Source organism: Mauremys reevesii, linkage group 15 (genome assembly GCF_016161935.1).
Source record: "Mauremys reevesii isolate NIE-2019 linkage group 15, ASM1616193v1, whole genome shotgun sequence".
Lineage (NCBI taxonomy): Eukaryota > Metazoa > Chordata > Testudines > Geoemydidae > Mauremys > Mauremys reevesii.
Window position 1 is genome coordinate 2,090,730 of NC_052637.1, and position 20,737 is coordinate 2,111,466.

At 52.1% G+C, this 20,737-nt stretch overlaps 1 pseudogene; it reads left to right on the top strand.

The window, feature by feature from the left end:
• Positions 1-4,231: 4,231 nt before the first annotated feature.
• LOC120382881 lies at positions 4,232-11,568 on the top strand (annotated as a pseudogene).
• Positions 11,569-20,737: the final 9,169 nt, after the last annotated feature.

Sequence of the window (20,737 nt, forward strand, 5' to 3'; positions counted from 1 at the left end):
GCTAGAACCCCTAGGAATGACATCATATTGTTTCAAGGTACTGAAAAGGAATGTGACCAAAGACAAACAGGAATTTTACAGGTACCTCCTCCACCATGGACAGTGTGTCTGGCAGTAAGCTCAGGGGGAGGGTGTGATGGTACCTCCCATAAAGCTTTATGGGAATATGACATAACTGGAATATGGTTTGTGCTGCCTGTGCCATGTAACATATCTCTGTAAAGGTTATGGTCTACTGTATCTATTCATCCTATTTGTACACACGTATCATTTTGTACTTGAGGTTAAGAATATGGGCTGTATACTTGCTTGGTTTCTAAGTAAGCTTTGTGAGGCATTTGGTCAGCTTCTTTAGGAAGGAATGCACAAGGTTAAGTACCGGATCAGGAAGCACTTGGGGAACAATGCATCTTGGAATGCTCCAATCCACATGAGAAGTCTTCCTGGAGACACACAAGATACCATGTGAACAATGGCTTCTGTCTGTGAAGACTGTGAGTCATGCATGGACATGTGACTTGCCCAGGTGACTCCAGAACTCCATCTTGGAGCTGGACTTTGCACAGGAGTGAGGAGGGGGGGTCTCCACCCACAAGAGAAAGTCTTTTTAAACCCATGGGAGATGCCTCCATTTGGTCTTCAGCCCCTAAAGAGGGAGCCCCTTAACCGAAGCTTAATGGAGGGAGGGAGGGGGTGTTGCTTGGCCATCTCCTAGTACCAAAAGAAAGGGGAAGGGCCAATGAGAAATCAAGAGCCTGAGACTGACAATGGGGAGGGGCCAGTGCTCTAGGTCAGCCTGATTGCCAGGACTGGCAGGCCAATGAGGGAGTCAGCGGCCCGGGGTCCCATCATCTGTGTGAGCTGGAGCTGGCTGAGCCAGAGCAGAGCGGGAGCTGCCAAGGAGAGAGGAGAGTTGGGCTGGAGGCAGAGCAGCAGCAGTGCTGTGGCAGAGGGAAACTGGAGCAGTGAACAAAGGGGACCCTGGGCAAGGAGACGCCTTCAGCCAAGGGGCCTTGCAGGCCAGACTGGGTGGGGGAGAGGCTGATCTAGGAAGAAGAGTCCTGCCATTTAGAGCCTGAGGGCGTGTGGCCACCAGCAGAGTAAGTGTCTGACCCAAAGCATCCCTGCAGGAGGCCTGGGACATGGGAGGAACAGTCTGTGAACTGCCCTGACATTCCAGAGATGCTGGTTGTGGTCCCCCCCTCCCCCGAGCGAGGTGATGTGTTTTCCTTTAATCTTTCCCACTTTTCTCCTTTTTTTTTAATTACTTGCTGTTTAATGAATTGTATTTGTTCTGAACTCTGTGCAACGGTCAAGGAAGCATTCAGGGAAGCACCCCACAATGGGGACACCTGTCCTGAATGATCACAACCAGATTGGGGCTCGAGCCCCTCAGGAGTCCTGGGCCCAGCCTTGGGGTTACGGGGACCAAAGTGGAAGGAGAGTCCATGAGGTCAGGCAGGCCTCTGGGTGAAGGGAGTGGGAGCGAGGACTCAGATCCTTTCCCATGTCCACCGGGGCTGTGAATAAGCCAGGAATGTTCCCCACAAAAGCAGGACTGTTTTCCCCGCTTACCCAAGAGCGTATGTATTGGTTTGTCCTAAAGTTAATGAAGTATTTTAAGAAAAAGTGGCAGAGCAGCCACCAGTGAGAGATGCTGGCCACACTCTGAGACCAGGAAAAAACTGGAGGTAAGAACCCCATGGACAGATGCTCATGATGGTCCCTTCTGACCTTAAAGTCTGAGAGTGGAACAGGAGCCGGACCCAGAGAGAAGCTACGTGGTGGGTTTATTGCTAGGACCCAGGAGCGGGGAGGGGGGGGGAGGCGGCTCTGGGGCAGCAGGAAGTGACTCGCAGCCGCTGCGGTGACTCTGGCTCCCAGGCTCCTGGCGAGATCCCCGAGCCCCGGGGGGCGGCTGGTGCTGGGAGCCCGGAGCCCTGGCTGCAGCCGGGAGAGGGGAATCTCCAGCAGGGCCCTTCCCGCTGCTCCCCCCCCAGGAGCCTCTCCCAGGGCAGAGCCCCCAGCCCGGCCCGGTCCCTGCCCCGGGGGGCCCCGCTCGGAGGGAAGGTGAGAGAGACCCGCCCCCCCCGGCACCCCCGGGCTGCTCCCAGCGGAGCTGGCTGCGATTCCCAGACCGGGGCCCGGAAAAGCTGCCGCCAGCCCCGGTGGGGGCAGGGCGGGAAGAGGGGCATAGTGTATATATGGGGGGAACAGGGATGTGGGAGGGGCAGGATGGGGGGGCTGAAGGGGGGTGGGGCGATGTAGGGGAATCGTGGAGGTTTATGGGGCGGATGGGAACACGGCTGCAATTCAGAGAAACTCGGGGGTGTGTGGCGTAGGGAGACTGTGAGAGCCAGACTGGCTGGGGAACGGAGAGAAAGAGGGAAGGGGGCGGGGAAAAGGGGTGGGGAGGGACACGAGGCAGCTCCCCCGCCCCGTGGGACAGGAGAGGAGGACGAGGGGAAGCTACAAGGCAAATATCCAGCCCCCCCCTTCCCTTACCCCCCCCCCCGCCACCCACCCACCCTGCTCCCAGTGTGTTATTTTCAGACACACCTGTGCTGGTGGGGTCTGTCTCTCCTGACTGTTGGGGGCTGCACAGGGCCCTGGTCTGATTTCCAGGCAGGATCCAGATCTCAGCCACACCGGAGTCAGACCGGAGTCACTGCTGGCTCTGGCATGGGGGATGGGCCAGTGGGATCAGCCTCTGCCTGCCTGTCCCTGGGGGCTTCAGGAGCAGGACAGGGAGGCTCAGGCATTAGCTGCTGCCAGCAGAGGGCTCCGGTTCTGACTAAGGGAGAGGAGGAGGCTGGTGCTGAAACTGCTGCTCCCCAGCTGGGGCTGTACCAGGACAGACCTTCATTAATCACCCTCCGGGCCAGCCCAGGTGGGGCCTTTCACTGTGCCTGGAACCAGCCCCTGCAGCAGCCCCGGGCTCTGCCCACACCAGCCCCTGAGCCGCAGCCTGGAGGTGATGGGGAGACCTGGGGGAAAGCGCTGGGGCTGGGCAGGAAAGTGACGCTGCACAAAGGGCCCCTTTCCGGGACCTGCTGGTGAGTTTGTACTGGAGGGGGAGCGGGATCCCCGTGCGTCTGCAGGTCCCAGAGCTGCTGCCCTCAGTGACACAGCCAGGGTCACACTGGAGAGCAAACACCCACGGGAACGGGACAGTCCCCGGTTCTCCCAGGCAGAGGGGGAGGGAAGGAGACAGGAAGGGGAGGGGTGAAACCAAAAGGGGCAGCAGGAGCTGAAGTGGGGAGGGAGGTTCCCAGCTCCCAGCCCTGCCTGGATCCATTCACTGCACCCCCACCTCCACCCCAACAGACTGACTCCCCTGGGAACAAGGGGAGGAGCTGACAGAGGAGAAGCCAGGTCCTGCCCTAGCCAAGTCCCTTTGCTGCTGGGGGGACACGCTGCCCTTGGGGCCAATGTCAGGGGGGATCCCCCAAAGTGGCTCCATTGATTCTGCTCCTTTCTAGCATTTGTCTTAGTGACTCTGTCCCTGGGGGGGTTAAAGGTGTCTCAGGGGTTCAGTGCTGGGGGGAGGGGCCGGGTCTGTGTTGGGATAAAGTGACTGAGGGTTTTCCCAGCGTGGCAGAGTCTAGAGCATCTGTCTGCAGGGAGAGAGCCTGGGGGGAATCGGGGTGTGACATGGACTCAAGCCCCTTCTGGGACCACCCCCATCACCCCTCTCACCCCGACAGGCTGAGGAATCACGTCCACAAGTTGCTCCAGATCGTCCCATCTTCCAGGGGACAGGGAAGGGAAATGGCTGCGATGGAGCCACCTAAGGTAGGGGATTTTCAAGACAGGGCTGGGAAAACTGATCAGACTCCCACTGGTGGTGCCTGACCCCACTGGGCACAGGCTGCTGTGAAATACAAAGGGAAGTTGTCGAGATCCCTGTCCCCTGCTCAGAGCTCTGCTTCCCGTATCAGCCTGTGTCCAGCAGGCAAGTGGGAAATGAGAAGACCCTGCCCTGCTCTGTGTGCTGGGGGGACAAGGAGCTCTCACCTTCTCCCACCCCCTGAAGCCTCCTGGCTGCTCTGAGCAGGGTGCGGGGAGGATTCTGCTTCTCTGGCCCTTCTCCCCCATGACTAGTGGGATTGTGGCTGGGGCAGCAGGTGCTGAGTGGGGGACTCTTTTTCTTTCAGGTGCCGGTGACCTTCGAGGAGGTGGCTGTGTATTTCACCCAGGGGCAGGGGGCTCTGCTGGACCCCGCTCAGAGAGCCCTCTACAGGGACGTCATGCAGGAGAACTATGAGATGGTGATCTCTCTGGGTAAGGGATTCCCGTCCCCTCGGATACTAGAAGCCGTGCGGTCTGCTTATCTGAATCTGGTCAGGTTCTTCCCTGGTCAGTTAGATCAGAGGTGAGTGGGTTCCACAATGCACAGCTGCCATGTGAGAGAGACTTGCATCTTCGTGCCTCCTCCAGTGGGACATGGGTGTCAAAACCTAATTGCACAACATACGGGCCCATGGGTAGGCAAGCGGTGGGGTGGGGCAAGCCGCTGGCTGGCTGGCTGGCCGGCCGGCGGCTGGGCTGGGTGGTGAAGAGTCCAGTGGCAGGCTGGGGAGTGAGGGTGAGCCGGCAGCAGAAGGTAAGAGGCCGGCGGCGGTCAGGCAGGTGAGGTGGTGGCAGGGGGAGCAGGCAAGCTGGCAGCGGACAGGCAGGTGAGAGCTGGCAGTGGTGGCAGCAGCAGGGCGGGGGGGAGTAGGCGAGCCGAGGAGGCGGGCCGGCATTTGCGGGGGGGCAGGTGAGCTGGCGGCAGGGAAGGGGGACTGAGAAGGCGAGCGGGCAGTGAGTAGGCAAGCCAGGGTGGGTAGGGGGCTGAGAAGGCGAGCGGGCTGCGGGGGGGTGAGTAAGCGAGCCTGGGGGGTGGGGGGATGACGAGCCAGGCGGGCAGTGGCGGGGGGGGCTTTATACTTGGTGGGGGTGAGGAAGCAAGTGGCAAGTCAGTGGCTGACTTGTTCTACCGATCTTGTCTCTCATAAAAAATTGGTCCTTTTTTGCCATTTTTCTCTGGGCTGGGGGCTGTCCCAATGCTGCAAAGAGAGTGTTCCCAAAGGAAGGCGCTTGCTTCTAACCTCCGAGGCCGTCAGTACCTCTGCTCTTCTCTAGTCAGCCCACTTGAGAAGTGTGATTGTCCTTGCTCTGGCTCCCAGCCCCTCTCCAAGGGCTGCAGCTGCCTGGAGGTGCTGCCTTCCTCCTTCACACCTCGTTCATTCAACAGGACAATTGATTACAAAGTGGGGGGAAGATCTTATTCTACCTCTAGCAAAAAGACATTTTTCTTTTACCTTAATTATCCTACCTTAGGGGCCCACTATAACATATTACCAAGGTTTATTTCTGTGGGGTGTGCGGTGCTGGGGGAAGGATTCAGGGGGTGGGCTGGGCGGTGCTGGGGAGGTGTTTCGGGGCGGGGGACAGTGGGTTTTGGCCCTCAGCTGTTTTCTTTGGAGTAATATGGCCTTCACTGCTTTACGAGTTGTGCAGGCCTGAGTTAAACCATCCCCACCACTCCAACTTTCAAAGAGGCATAAATCCAGCATTGTCCTGTCTGTGTTGTTTCTCGGCTGCACACAAAATCCCTGTTCACCTCCCTCGTTGGGACTAGCTCCAGCCCTGGGGTGGGCTCTGGGCTCTGCAGGTTTAGAAAGAGGCAGGGGTTTAAGTCCAGAGCCGTGTGTGAGTCAGCAAGGCCCCCAGAGTGCACAGATCCTGGGAACGCCTAGTGAGAGTGTAGTAGTAATTCAACTCACCTCCCCAGACAACTTCCTCTGTCCATGGGGGCTCAGTGACCGTTTTCCCATCCTCTTGGATTCCACATTCCTCCAGCAGAGCACAGGGAAACATTCCACTCACAAAATGTCCTTTGTGACAAATGCTCCATGCACCCTGATCCAGTCTGATTCCACCCTCTGCACAGGATTTCCCATTCCCAAACCTGAACTGATTGTCCAGCTGGAACGAGGGGAAGAGCCGTGGGTGCCCGATCTCCAGGCCTGCGAGGAAAGAAAGCTTCTGAGATGTGCCCGCACAGGTGAGGACTGACACAGAAACCATCTAGGGAATGAAGGAAAAAGTTGAGAATCCCCAAATATGGTGTGAGTAACGCCCTCAGTTCTTTCTCATCTCACCCAGAGCAGGGCTGGAGTCAGCAGATATCGCTCACGACTTTCCAGCCATCCTGTTAGCTGCAGGAGTTTCCTTCCCATCTTTCCTTCCCTGTGAGTGTTTGGGAGGGATCTGGAGGCGGAGTCCAACTGCTCAGTCTTTGTGTTGGGTTTTCCCTTTGTGCTATTCCTCTTTCTCCCCAGCACAATGACTCCTGTCTGGATTAAGAACAGGAGTACTTGTGGCACCTTAAAGACTAACAAATTTATTTTAGCATGAGCTTTCGTGAGCTACAGCCCACTTCTTTGGATGCATAGAATGGAACACACAGACAGGAGATATTTATACATACAGAGAACATGAAAAGGTGGAAGTATGCATACCAACAGGAAAAGTCTAATCAATTGAGATGAGCTATCATCAGCAGGAGGAAAAAAACTTTTTGAAGTGATAATAAGATGGCCCATAGAAGGTGTGAGGAGAACTTAACATAGGGAAATAGATTCAATTAGTGTAATGACCCAACCATTCCCAGTCTCTGTTTAGGCCAGTGTTAATTGTATCTAATTTGCATATTAATTCGAGTTCAGCAGTTTCTCTTTGGAGTCTGTTTTTTTGTTGCAAAATTGCCACCTTCAAGTCTGTCACTGAGTGGTTAGAGAGGTTGAAGTGTTCTCCCACTGGTTTTTGAATGTTATGATTCCTGATGTCAGATTTGTGTCCATTTATACTTTTGCATAGAGACTGTCCGGTTTGGCCAATGTACATGGCAGAGGGGCATTGCTGGCACATGATGGCATATAGCACGTTGGTAGATGTGCAGGTGTACGAACCCCTGATGGCGTGGCTGATGTGATTAGGTCCTATGATGGTGTCACTTGAATGGATATGTGGACAGAGCTGGCATCGGACTTTGTTGCAAGGATAGGTTCCTGGGTTAGTGTTTATGTTGTATGGTGTGCGGTTGCTGGTGAGTATTTGCTTCAGGTTGGGAGGCTGTCTATAAGCGAGGACTGGCCTGTCTCCCAAGATCTGTGAGAGTGAGGGATCCTCTTTAAGGATAGGTTGTAAATCTTTGATGATGTGCTGGAGAGGTTTTAGTTGGGGGGCTGTAGGTGATGGCTAGTGGCGTTCTGTTATTTTCTTTTTTAGGCCTGTCCTGTAGTAGGTGGCTTCTGGGTACTCTTCTGGCTCTGTCAATCTGTTTTTTCACTTCAGCAGGTGGGTATTGTAGTTTTAAGAATGCTTGATAGAGATCTTGTAGGTGTTTATCTCTGTCTGAGGGATTGGAGCAAATACGGTTGTATCATAGAGCTTGGCTGTAGACAATGGATCGTGTGGTGTGTCCGGGATGGAAGCTGGAGGCATGTAAGTAAGTATAGCGGTCAGTGGGTTTCCGGTATAGGGTGGTATTTATGTGACCATCGTTTATTAGCACAGTAGTGTCTAGGAAATGGATCGCTTGTGTGGATTGGTATAGGCTGAGGTTGATGGTGGGATGGAAATAGTTAAAATCACGGTGGAATTCCTCGAGGGCTTCTTTTCCATGAGTCCAGATGATGAAGATGTCATCAATGTAGCGCAAGTAGAGTAGGGGCGTTAGGGAATGAGAGCTAAGGAAGCGTTGTTCTAAGTCAGCCATAAAGATGTTGGCATACTGAGGGGCCATGCAGGTACCCATAGCAGTGCCACTGACTTGAAGATATATATTGTCCCCAAATGTGAAATAGTTGTGGGTGAGGACAAAGTCACAAAGTTCAGCCACCAGGTTAGCCGTGACATTATCGGGGATACTGTTCCTGATGGCTTGTAGTCCATCTTCGTGTGGAATGTTAGTGTAGAGGGCTTCCACATCCATAGTGGCCAGAATGGTGTTTTCTGGAAGATCACCGATGGATTGTAGTTTCTTCAGGAAGTCAGTGGTGTCTCAAAGATAGCTGGGGGTGCTGGTAGCATAGGGCCTGAGGAGAGAGTCCACATAGCCAGACAATCCTGCTGTTAAGGTGCCAATGCTTGAAATGATGGGGCGTCCAGGATTTCCAGGTTTATGGATCTTGTCTCTCCCAGCAGGTGCTGAGCAAGGGAGTGAAAACGAGGAGGAGAATCATCATGAGGAAGTTCCTGGAGAAGTGAGGCCACAGGGGACCTTTGTGGGAAGAACTGAAGGGAATTTTTCCCATTGGTGGGAGAAGGGAGAAGCATTGGGAAATTGGCACAGGTCAAAGAGGCTTTTGGGAAACCAACCAAGGAAGAGAGTGGATGAATCTATTAATGGTGGGGGAGGAGAGGGGGATCCCAGAGCGCAGCAGACAAATCCCAATGAAGAGACACCCTGGCACTACCTTCAGTGTGGGAAAGGATTCATTGTGAGATCACAGCTTGTTACACATCAGACAATCCATACTGGAGAGAAACCACTTCAATGCTTGGACCGTGGGGAAAGCTTCAGTAACCGCTCAGATCTTAATAACCACGGGAGAAGCCACACTGATGAGAAGCCCATTCAGTGCCTTGAGTGCGGGAAATGTTTCAGTTCAAAGTCAGTACTAAATTCACATAAGAAAAGCCACAGAGGAGAGAGATCCCATAAGTGCTTAGACTGTGGGAAAAGTTTCAAGCGGAAGTCAGACCTTGTTAATCATCAGGCAATCCACACTGGAGAGAGACCCCATAAGTGTTTGGACTGTGGGAAAAGTTTCACATGGAGGTCAGCGCTTGTTAATCATCAGGCAATCCACACAGGAGAGAGACCCCATAGGTGTGTGGACTGTGGGAAAAGTTTCACATGGAGGTCAGCGCTTGTTAATCATCGGGCAATCCACACAGGAGAGAGACCCCACAAGTGCTTGGATTGTGGAAAAAGTTTTAGGCAGAGGTCGGCGCTTGTTCAACATAAGGCAACCCACACAGGAGAAAGACCCCACAAGTGCTTGGATTGTGGGAAAAGTTTCATACAAAGGTCAAGTCTTGTTCAACATCAGGCAACCCACACAGAAGAGAGACCCCACAAGTGCTTGGATTGTGGGAAAAGTTTCAGACAGAGGTCAACCCTTGTGAAACATAAGGCAACCCACACAGGGGAGAGACACAAGTGCTTGGACTGTGGGAAAAGTTTCATAGAGAGGTCAACCCTTGTTAAACATCAGGCAATCCATATATGCGAGAAACCCCACAAGTGCTTTTACTGTGGGAAACGTTTCAAGCGGAAGATAGACCTTGTTAATCATGAGGCAATCCACACAGGAGAGACCCCATAAGTGCTTGGACTGAGGGAAAAGTTTCACTTGGAGATCAGCACTTGGTTATCATAAGCCAATCCATATAGGAGAGAGACCACACAAGTGCTTGGACTGTGGAAAAGGTTTCATACGGAGGTCAGACCTCATTAAACATGGGAGAATCCACACAAGTTCTAAACTTGTGCAACACATGGCAAGAAAGGGTTAAGCAACTTGCATGAAATTGACTCAGGTCAACCTTTAGAGAGAGATTTCAGAAGTGTGTCCACCTTAGATAAGCTAGAGTTTGAAATGTTAACGTGTATTGTTAAAGATTTGGAAGAAGAGGGGTAACTGTAGTGGTCTATGTTTAGCTGTATCTTGTTAGAGGTTAACAATTTATCCCAAGGGTTCCTGTGTTCTGTTCACTCAGGGATCAATAATTCAGAGATTATACCTGTCACTCCTGCCACCTGTCCAGTTCTAGCTCAGTCACATTGAACTCACTAGGGGTAGGGCTGAAGGATGGAGGGAATGTTTATAGCTGAAATCACCGAAATGTGTTTTGCAAGGTTAGCGTTAATCGGATCTGTTCCGCTCTCCTGCTCGGACATTTTCTGTGGGGATCCCGGAGATGGAAAGGAGCAGGTGTTACCATCTTGGCTACCAATCCCCACGGTGACTCTACACTAGCAATTCTCAAACTGTGGGGCAGAGCCTCCCAGTAGAGGCACAGGAATGTGTCAAGGGAGGTGTGATCAGTGTGGGTTGTTTGTTTTTTAAAGAGCACTGGCTGTCGGCCCCAGGTGGTTGGGGCTCATGAAGAAGGAACAGGCCCATCTGGGAGGTGAGGATAAATGCTCAGGCTCTCAAACTCAGGTGGAGCAGCAGCAGCACAGAAGTAGGTGTCAGTGGGGTGATAAATCTGCTGTGAACAGCGATACTGAGGAATATCACTTTTCACGTGGTCACCCTCACTTCTGTGCTGCTGTTGGAGGGCTTCAGAGCTGGGTGTATCGCCAGCAACTGCTCTGCCGTTAGAGCTGGGTGGCGATATATGTGCTTGTGAGGGTGGGGGCGTAAATGACCACAGACACAAAGTTGGGGTGGTGATGAAACACCTTTGAGAACCACTGGTCTGCACTATTATGGTCACCACACTTACAAAATGATAAATCTACAAAGTATGTCTTGTGAGGTATCATAGGAAAAGTCATCATCTGCTGAAAATTATTGTCTGGTTAAAATGTGTCTGTGAACTTTCCTGGGCCTCCCCGCCCCATCCGGGAGCATCACAGAGCTGAAGCCGGCAGGGCCCTCCTTCCCCAAAGCCGGGTACAGTGGGGAGGCTGAAACTGGGAACCTCAATGCCCCCTGAAGTTGTGAGTTGTACTGTGAGCCCCCCTGCCACTACACAGCCCCTAGCTACCCCCCTGCCTGCACCCCGAGCTTCCCCGCTATCTGTACACAGCCCTTAGCTACACCCCTGCCCATAACTTGAGTGGTTTTCAAACTTTTTAAGCTGAGTCCCCCCCCACTGAGTTACATTTTTTTGGTCGCATCCCCCCACTACCCAGACTGGGTGGCCTCCTGAGTGAGTCGGGGTGGAAGTGCCGCACCCTCCCTGGACCCTGCTGTGCAGAGCTGGCTTGAAACCTGCCAACCCTTACCCCCCTGCCCTCCCCCCCAGAAGTAAAACTATGCCTACGCCCAAGGGTGTCCCCTGGCCCGGTGCCCTGTGCTCCTCCACCCCTCCCCGCCTCTCCCCCGCTTGGGCCCTGGCATTTTTATAGGATGCAGAAGGGGGCCTCAGCCAGAGAAAGGTTGAGAACCCCTGCCCTGAAGGACGGCGGGACGCTCAGGCCACAGACTGATTGTCACCTGCCCCCTGGTTGGGGGGTGAACTTCAAAGAGGAGAGTGGTACAAAAGCACAGGGGAGAATTGCCTCCATTTTCACCTCTCCTCTCCCATCTTTACAGAAGTCAACAAGATGGCTTGAAAGGCAACAGGGGCCTTGGAGTGGGGAGGGCAGGCCAAGGCTGGAAGGAAATCCAGCCTGGGTACTCAGAACTGTGAACTGCCTGCAACAGCGGGTGGGGTGGGAAATCCTGTTTGCCTTGCATTTTCCTTAGTTTAGTAATATTTAGGATTTAAAATGCATGTTTAAATTGTATTTTTTTAACCAGTTCTGACCTTTTACATCCTTCTCCCTTGTAATCCCTGAAAAAAACCCTTGCTCCAGTTAGTAAAGTGGTTTTAGTGTTTTGTCTGGACCTGTGTGTTTTCATTGAAGTGTTTGGGGGATTTGACTGGAGAGAACAAGGCTGTGGCCTAATCTGGCCCCTCTGTGGGAGTGACGCACTAATGACTGAGTTTGTCCATCCCAGTGACCAGACTGATCAGTCCAAGATGCACATTCCCAGGGCGCAAGGCTGGGAGGAGAAAACTGGCTGATGTTGCTGTGTCGTTTGGTAAGTTCCTGAGTGTCTGGCTAGTCTCACTCAGTACAATGCAGCCAGAAGTGACTTTGAAGGCTGGTGGCTGTGTGTGAGCAGAGCATGGAGGGGTTTGTTATTCACACAGGCAGCAGTGTAAAACATGCCCTGGGATGGAGAATTAAGCAGTTCAACAGTCCAGATGGTACCCTGGGGTATGTCTCACACCCGCTGTCTCCTGGGGCCCACATGGCACCGTTGGGCTTTCATCATCCTGATCCTGAAAGGGAAGCTGAGCAGGTCAAAGCAGAGAAGAGGAACCAGCCGACATCCTCAACTAACTCCCCCTGGCATGTGAGACTTGAGGTTCTGCCGCCAGCCTTCCCCTCATGTGTCTGTTTCCTTCCCACTGGTCTAAACTACTGTGCCAGCCTCCCTCCCCCTTCTATTCTCTTTTGCCTTCTCTCTCTCTCCCCTACAAATCTGGCCCAGCCAGCTGAGACAACCAGAGGTTTTGCACCAGTGCCAGTAGCCTGTGACCAGGGAGGCAGGTTAAAGCCAGGCCTTAGCCAGCCCAATGCGGAGAGAAGTTTGCCACAGACGAGTGCTGAGTGAGGGAGTGAGAATGAGGAGGGGAATCATCATGAGGAAGTTCCCGGGGAAGTGGAACCGCAGGGGACCTTTGTGGGAAGAGCTGAAGGGAATTTTCCCCAGTGCTTGGAACAGGGAGAAGCCTGGGAAAATTGGCACATGTCAGAGAGTCTTCTTGGAAACCACTCAGGGAAGAAAGGGTGGGAGGAAACAAAGATCCCACAGCCCAGTAGACAAATCCCAAGGAAGAGACACCCAGGCACTGCCTCCAATTTGGGAAAGGATTAATTCTAAGATCACAGCTTGTGACACTTCAGACAATCCATTCTGGAGACTAGGGCCGGCTCCACGTTTTCTGCCACCCCAAGCAGCAAAAAAAAAAAAAAAAAAAAAAGCCGCGGCAGCGCAATCGCACCGCTCCACTCTGCGGCGGCAATTTGGCAGCAGGCCCTTCGTTCCAACAGAGACTGAGGGACTTGCCGCTGAAGACCTGGACGTGCTGCCCCAGTAGCGACCAGAGTGCCGTCTCTTGATATTGGCCGCCCCAAGCACCTGCTTCCTTAGCTGGTGCCTGGAGCCGACCCTGCTGGAGACAAACCCCTTCAATGCTTGTACAGTGGGGAAAGCTTCAGTAAGTGCTCAGATCTTAATAAACATGTGAGAAGGCACACTGGAGAGAAACCCTATCAATGCCTTGAGTGTGGGAAATGTTTCAGTTCTAAGTCAGTACAAATTTCACATGAGAAAAGTCACACAGGGGAGAGACCTCACAAGCGCTTGTACTGTGGGGAAAGTTTACCATGGAGAACAGTCCTTGTTAAACGTCAGGCAATCCACAGAGGAGAGAGAGACCCCATAAGTGTTTGGACTGTGGGAAAAGTTTCAGACAGAGATCACATCTCATGAAACATGGGAGAATCCACACAGGCTCTAAACTTCAGTGACACGGGGCCAGAAAGGGTTAAGCAAGTTGCAGGTTAATTGACTCAATTTCAACCTTTAGAGGCATGTTAGAGAAGGATGTAAATGGCAATTAGGGCCATTTTATGTTAGTTGAGGTAGAGTTTGAAATGTACACTTCTATTGTTAAAGACCCAGAAGAAGATGATGATAGATGATTAACGATGTAACCAAACAGTTCCTGTAGTCTGTTACTTCTGAGATCAAAAGGAAATATTAACATTTAGAATCACAGAATATCAGGGTTGGAAGGGACCTCAGGAGGTATCTAGTCCAACCCCCTGCTCAAAGCAAGACCAATAGCCAGACAGTTTTTTGTTTTGTTTTTTTAATACCCCCAGTTGCCTAAATGGCCCCCTCAGGGATTGAACTCACAACCCTAGGTTTAGCAGGCCAATGCTTAAACCACTGAGCATTTCAAAAAAACATCTATGTAATAATATCATGGTATATCTCTTTAAAGTTTGTGGTAAATCGTCTATAAACTGCTTTATGGATCGTTCTTTTATGTTAATCCCACATAATTAATTACCAGTGATGTTTAGGAAATAGAAGGATACTTCATTAGCCTATTCTTCACCCAAAGACTGTGTGCTGTTAAGAGAATGAAAAAAATCCATACTAAAACTCTTGGGACCTGATTATTTTATCTCAGATCTTCATTGGTCACAACTTCAGAAATGTGGGAAAAGTTTCATTCAGCCATCGCACTTCATTAAATATCAGAGAATCCACAAAGCTGTGAGAGACCCTAGGAATAGCTTGACTGCAGGAAAAGATTCCATCTGAACTCCACATAGAATCATAAAAGATTAGGATTGGAAGAGACCTCAGGGGATTATCTAATCCAATCCTCTGCTCAAAGCAGGACCAACCCCAACTAAATTATCCCAGCCAGGGCTTTGTCAAGCCCGGCTTTAAAAACCTCTAATGATGAAGATTCCACCACTTCGCTAGGTAATCGATTCCAGTGCTTCAGCACCCTCCTAGTAAAATAGTGTTTCCTAATATCCAACGTAAATCTGCTGCAATGCAACTTGAGATCATTGCTCCTTGTTCTGTCATCTGCCACCACTAAGAACAGCCGAGCCCCATCCTCTTTGGAACCCCCCTTCAGGTAATTGAAGGCTGCTATCAAATCCCCCCTCATTCTTCTCTTCTGCAGACTAAACAATCCCATTTCCCTCAGCATCTTCTCATAAATCATGTGTCCCATCCCCCTAATTATTTACGTTGCCCTCCACTGGACTCTCTCCAATTTGTCCACATCCTTTCTGTCGCAGGGGGCCCAAAACTGGGTGCAATACTCCAGATGTGGCCTCATCAGTGCTGAATAGAGGGGAATAATCACGTCCCTCGAGCTGCTGGCAATGCTCCTACTAATGCAGCCCAGTATGCCGTTAGTCTTCTTGGCAACAAGGGCACACTGCTGACTCATATCCAGCTTCTCATCCACTGTAACCCCCAGGTCCTTTTCTGCAAAACTGTTCCTTAGTCAGTTGGTCCCCAGCCTATGGCAGTGCATGGGATTTCCCACTGTGGCAGGGAGAGCACGCTGCTCTGGTATGTAAGGATCAGGCCCTTTTCATGTAGCCATATTGTAAGGCCTAAAACTCTACGGCCTTTGTCTGCAGCCAGACTGAAAGAGCAGCAGCCATTAGTTGAGTAGCAGGAAGTCACATCCTCTCGTTCTATCTAAATTACATTAATATAATGCAATGCCAGGCTGTTAAGGACACCCCGTCCTAATGGCACCCACTAGCACCAGATAAAGAACCAGATCTTAAGATGGTTAATGCTACAAAACTACGTTTTTCTTTCTGTCTGACAAGAAATCACTTATCAATAGCTGGGGTTGTGAAATCCCCATTTCTTTACTGGAAAGCAGCAAAGAATCCTGTGGCACCTTATAGACTAACAGAAGTTTTGCAGCATGAGCTTTCGTGGGTGAATACTCACTTCTTCGGATGCAAGCACTGCCCTCCCGGTAACCGGCAGCACGCCCCCCGTGGCATGCTGCCCCAAGCAGAGGGTGCTCCGCAGCTGGCCAGAGCTAATTCTCAGGGGCAACCAGCAGGAGAAGGTGCGGTGGTGAGTCTCCATGTGCTACAGCCAGGTAGCCTGCAATGACTTGCTCAAGGTCATTCTTGGCAGTACCATTGGTGCCCACATGGAGAAGTAGGAAGGGTAGAAGTCCGGGGGCTTGATCCGTCTTGGCAGACACTTCATCACATCCTGAATTCTAGCTCCAGGCAAGCGGCACTCTTCTCGAGTCTCCCAGTATGGTCGGCAGATGGATGACTGTGTTCCCCTTAGGAGAGAGTCCCTGACCACCACCACTCATCTCCTCTTCTTGGGAGTGGTGGTCATGGAACCCCCATCCCTAGGGTAATACATGTCATGCCTTCCAGTCGATGGAGTCTCCTTCTGATCCCTTCCCTCAGATGGCTCTTCCAAACCATTCTCTGCCATAGTACCTGTGCAGAGAGCCTGAAAATGGTTTCTTATCTCTATCTGCACTGGGGGTACCTGGGTTCTTCTCTTTCTTCTTCTGGAAGTCACATGCTGGCAATTTTCTTCCCTGTTCTGTGCTGCCCTCTCTGATTCTTCAGTATGTTGTGCCTCCAGAACCAAACAGTAACTTCTGTCCAGAAAGTCTTCATTTTCTCTTATGCAACGCAGGATTGATGCTTGGTTCTCTAGTCCTTTACCCTTCTCTTCCAATATGGAGACCAGCCTGCATTTTGTACAGATGAAGTTGCTTCTATCCTCTGGGAGAAAGGACAAACATGGCACATCCTGTACAGGTCAAAGAGCTGTTCACTCATTATCCGTGTTTTCCTTCTAAGAGCCTCCTCATACATTGTATTTACTGCTCACAGAAGCCCGAAAGGGAAAAACATTCTGTGGGAACTCCCACCAGGCAAACTCCCTCTGTTTGCCTGTCCTCTGTTCGCAGCTCATTCAGTTCACTACTGGCTGTATTTTTTTATAGGTCTGCTGACTTGAAGCAGTAGGCCCAGCTCAAAGCTCAGTGATCCACACAACAGAGAGACCTTGAATGCTGCAAGTGGAGCGAACCCCATGTTAGACATCAGAGCAGGGAAATTCTCTGAGTGTCCTGGCTAGGGCTGGAAATAGTAACAACCCCATTTCCTCATAACATTCCCACACACATCAGGGGCATTTGGCTCCCAAGGATCCAGCTGCCCATTGCTGAGGTGAGGATCCAGCAGCAGCTGGTCAGTGACCCTCTGGCTGCGCCTGGTCTAAGCAAACCCCAGGCAGAGGAGGAGAAGCCCTAATCAGCCCCTGCTCCCTGCTGCAGCCCTGGCTGCTGAGCTGATGGGCCACAGGTGGGGAAAGGGAGAGAGAGAAACTCCTCCAGCTGCTCCCTCTGCCTGGCTGAAGTTCCCCCTGTGACGGGTTGGATCACAGAATCCCCCTTGGGGCTGCCAACTGATGCGCCAAGTCTACCTCTGCTCCTGCTTTCCCTCTGCCAGCCTGGGACTCCAGAACCCTGCCTGGGTGCACCAGACACGCTTGCTGGCCACAAATAGAAACCCAGGTCTGAATCACATCCCCCAAACTGCAAGCTTAATTAAAAGCAGCTTAAGAAGTATTCCTGTCTTTAACACTCAGCTGCCCAATTCCCAATGGGGTCCATACCCCCAAAAAATCCGTTTTACTTTGTATAAAGCTTATACAGGGTAAACTCACAAATTGTTTGCTCTCTATAACATTTACTGTCTGTACATTTTCTCCCTTATAGGCCAGCATTGACTGGATGCTAAATAGATGGGGAGCAGGGACAGTAAAATGTGGTCTTGGGGCTTCTGTGCTATTTCAGGTCAATGCAGTGAGTTTGAGGGATTCCCTCCTTCCCCGCTCACCATCCTCCTCCACTCTTGACACTGTAACATCTGTCCAAGCAATGGAGAGATTTATCCCATCCCCGTTCTACCCCTCTGCATTCAAAGATGTAACTTACCACTGGGTCCCTGGTTCTCCATGCTAAAGAATCACAGTTTTGATGTCTGTGATCCTAAGTCAGACTCTGGAGGGCTGGAGAACAAAGTGTCATAGATCTGAGAGTGGGTAGGGAAATTCCAATGGACCTCAAAGGACAGTTTGACCTTTCAAAGCTCATAGCCCTGTTTCCACCTATTGGTAAAATTGCTTCCCGGCTCTTTCTCGGCTTAGTACAGATCATTTGTAGATGGGAAGGTTTCTCTTCCTTTTTCTTTTATTATAATGATGCTAAAACTTTTGCAACTAATATAACCGAATAATGAAGTGAGAAATGAAACCAGTTTAGCCACTTCAGAAGAAAATGGGTACGTTTATTTTCCTGATTTTTTGAGTCTTGAAGGATTCTCTGAGATTTCACTTTATGAATGTAAAAGAGTTTTATAGTCCACCCTGGACTGTGGGTTTTTCTCTCTTTTTGAAGGCCGTGAGGTCATTTACTTTGATATTAGTGTAGTTTGACAGGCTGTAGCTCAGATTTATTGAGGACTTCACGAGACAAATGATCATTTGCTAGAATCGTCCTTTTTTAGATTTTATTTTATCTCAATCTTTATCGAACTCTTTGTCATGGGATTCTTTTGTGTGGTTTGAAAAATGACAGTGATCAGTATCTCTCAGCAGGAATACAGATGGTGCAAACTAGATCGACACTCCGGCGAGGCAGAGACTGAAACGGAAATGAAGTTACTGCCTGATCTCTGCAGTGATGTGAGATATCATTCAGAGGGGGGAGAAGGTGAAGGGGAACAGAGCTGGGAAACTGCTGGGTTTGCTCCTTGGAGCCAGACGGCTGAGACTGAGAACTGTGAACTTGCTGCACCAGTGCCAGAGAGCGACCAGACTTGGCCCGTGTAGTGTGAAGCTGGACCTGAAATCTAAAAGCCCATGAACAACACCCGAAGAGAAATGATGTGAGGAGAGGGCAACATCTCCCTATTGCTAAGATGCTGAGGTTGGGCACAGGCAAGAAGGGAGCAGGGGATGTTAGGAGACCTGGGCAACCTTGAAGCCAGGCCGATCCCCATCACTGAGGCCAGAGGGAGATGAGGACCCTGACAGCCCAGCCAGTCACGCCCTCCCCATATACCACCCTGTCCTGCATTGGGATGACAGAGAGTTTCTTTGCCTCACTTGCCCATCACTGCATCCCTCTTGTGACTAACCCCTGGGCCCCATGTTTGCCACTGTGTATGGTTTGGGTATATTGTGTGCAAAGTGTGCCTGATGAGGAATCATTGGAATCTCATGATCTCCTGAATGTTGTGCCGTTGAAATATGTCTAACCCCAGGGCATGTAGAATGGTAAGATTTGAATATGTTTGTTGCTAGGCTGATCATATTCCAGGTGCCCCCAAAAGAGGGCACTGATGGGGGGTGGGAGCTGGCGGGGGTGTGTGTAGATTTAGGAGTGCTGGAGAGGGTACGGTGGGGGTACTCATGAGGTGAGGGCAGTGTTGGGCACTCTCACAGTGGCAGGGTGCTGGCAACAGCTGTCAGTCAGCGCTGACCTGCGGGGCCCCCTCCCCAGAGCTGGAGCCAGGGCCTGGATGGGCAGGATCCAGCAGCAATCAATCAGCTATTCATCACCAACAGGAAGAAGGGGGTAAATGAAGAAACAAAGAAATGTATAGGTTTCAGAGTGGTAGCTGTGTTAGTCTGTATCAGCAAAACCAACGAGGACTCCTTGTGGCAGCTTTAGAGACTAACAAATTTATTTGGGCATAAGCTTTCGTGGGCTAGACCCCACTTCATCAGATGCATGGAGTGGAAAATATGGGAGCAGGTATAAATACATGAAAAGATGGGAGTTGCCTTACCAAACATGAGGTCAGTCTAAGGAGACAATTCAATTAACAGAAGGATACCAGGCGAGGAAAAATCATGTTTGTAGTGGTAATGAGAGCGGCCCATTTCAAACAGTTGACAAGAAGGTGTGAGTAACAGTAGGGATAAATTAGTATGGGGGAAATTAGGTTTAGGTCATTACAAAACCTAAACCTAATGAAGAGAGCACCCCAGACTGGGGATAGGACACTGTAACCTCCGTCCTGAGTGATCACAACAAGATGGGGGGTGAAGACCCTCAGGAATCCGGGTCCAGCCTTGTTGGGATTTCAGGGACGAGCGTGGAAGGGGAGTCCTCGAGGTCAGGCAGGCCTACGGGTAAAGGGAGTGGGAGCGAGGACTCAGATCCTTTTGCTATTTGATTCCACTGGGGTGGTGTATAAGCCAGAGAAGTTCCCCACAGTAGTCGGACCATTCCCCCGTTACCTCTGTGCATATTTATTGGTTTCTCCTAAAGTTAGTTGGGATTATAAGGGAAAGTGTCAGAGCGGCCACCAGCTGAGAGTTGCTGGCCACACTCTGAGACCATCAAATTTGTTTGTGAGACCCCCTGGGCTAGATGCTCATGATGGGCCCTTCTCACCTTAGCGCCTGGGAGTGGAACAGGAGCCGGACCCAGAGATGCTGCAGCGCGATCCCTTCAGCGCTAGGACCCAGGAGGTGCCGGGAGGCGGCTCCGAGCAGCGAGCGCTGGGCTCAGGCCCGGCCGCAGGAAGTGACTCGCAGCCGCTGCGGTGACTCTGGCTCCCAGGCTCCTGGCGAGATCCCCGAGCCCCGGGGGGCGGCTGGTGCTGGGAGCCCGGAGCCCTGGCTGCAGCCGGGAGAGGGGAATCTCCAGCAGGGCCCTTCCCGCTGCTCCCACCCAGGAGCCTCTCCCAGGGCAGAGCCCCCAGCCCGGCCCGGCCCCTGCCCCGGGGGGCCCGCTCGGAGGGACGGTGAGAGCGACCCGCCCCCCCCCCCCCGGCACCTGCAGGGGGAGGTTTGGCCCCAGGCTGCTCCCCGCGGAGCTGGCTGCGATTCCCGGCCGGGGCCCGGGAAAGCTGCCGCCAGCCCCGGTGGGGGCAGGGTGGGGCGGGGGGAGCCACTCCTGGGGGGCTGAAGGGGTGGGAGCGGGAAGAGGGGCAGGGTGTAGATAAGGGGGGAACAGGGATGTGGGAGGGGCAGGATGGGATGGGGCAGGGGGTGGCTGAAGGGGGGGTGGGGCGATGTAGGGGAATCGGGGAGACTTATGGGGCGGATGGGAACAGGGCTGCAATAGAGGGAAACTCTGAGTGGGGGGGGTCACTGCGAGGGAAAGGGGGGATGTGGGGGGGCTGGAAATGGAGAGAAAGAGGGAAGGGGGCGGGGAGAAGGGGCGAGGAGACACGCAAGGCAGCTCCCCCGCCCCATGGGGCACCCAGCAGCCAGACGGGGTCAGAAGCTAAAAGGCAAATATCCAGATTCCCCCCCTCCCCCTGCTCCCAGTGTGTTACTGTCAGACACACCCAGGCTGGTGGGGTCTGTGTCTCCTGAGTGTTGGGAGCTGCTTA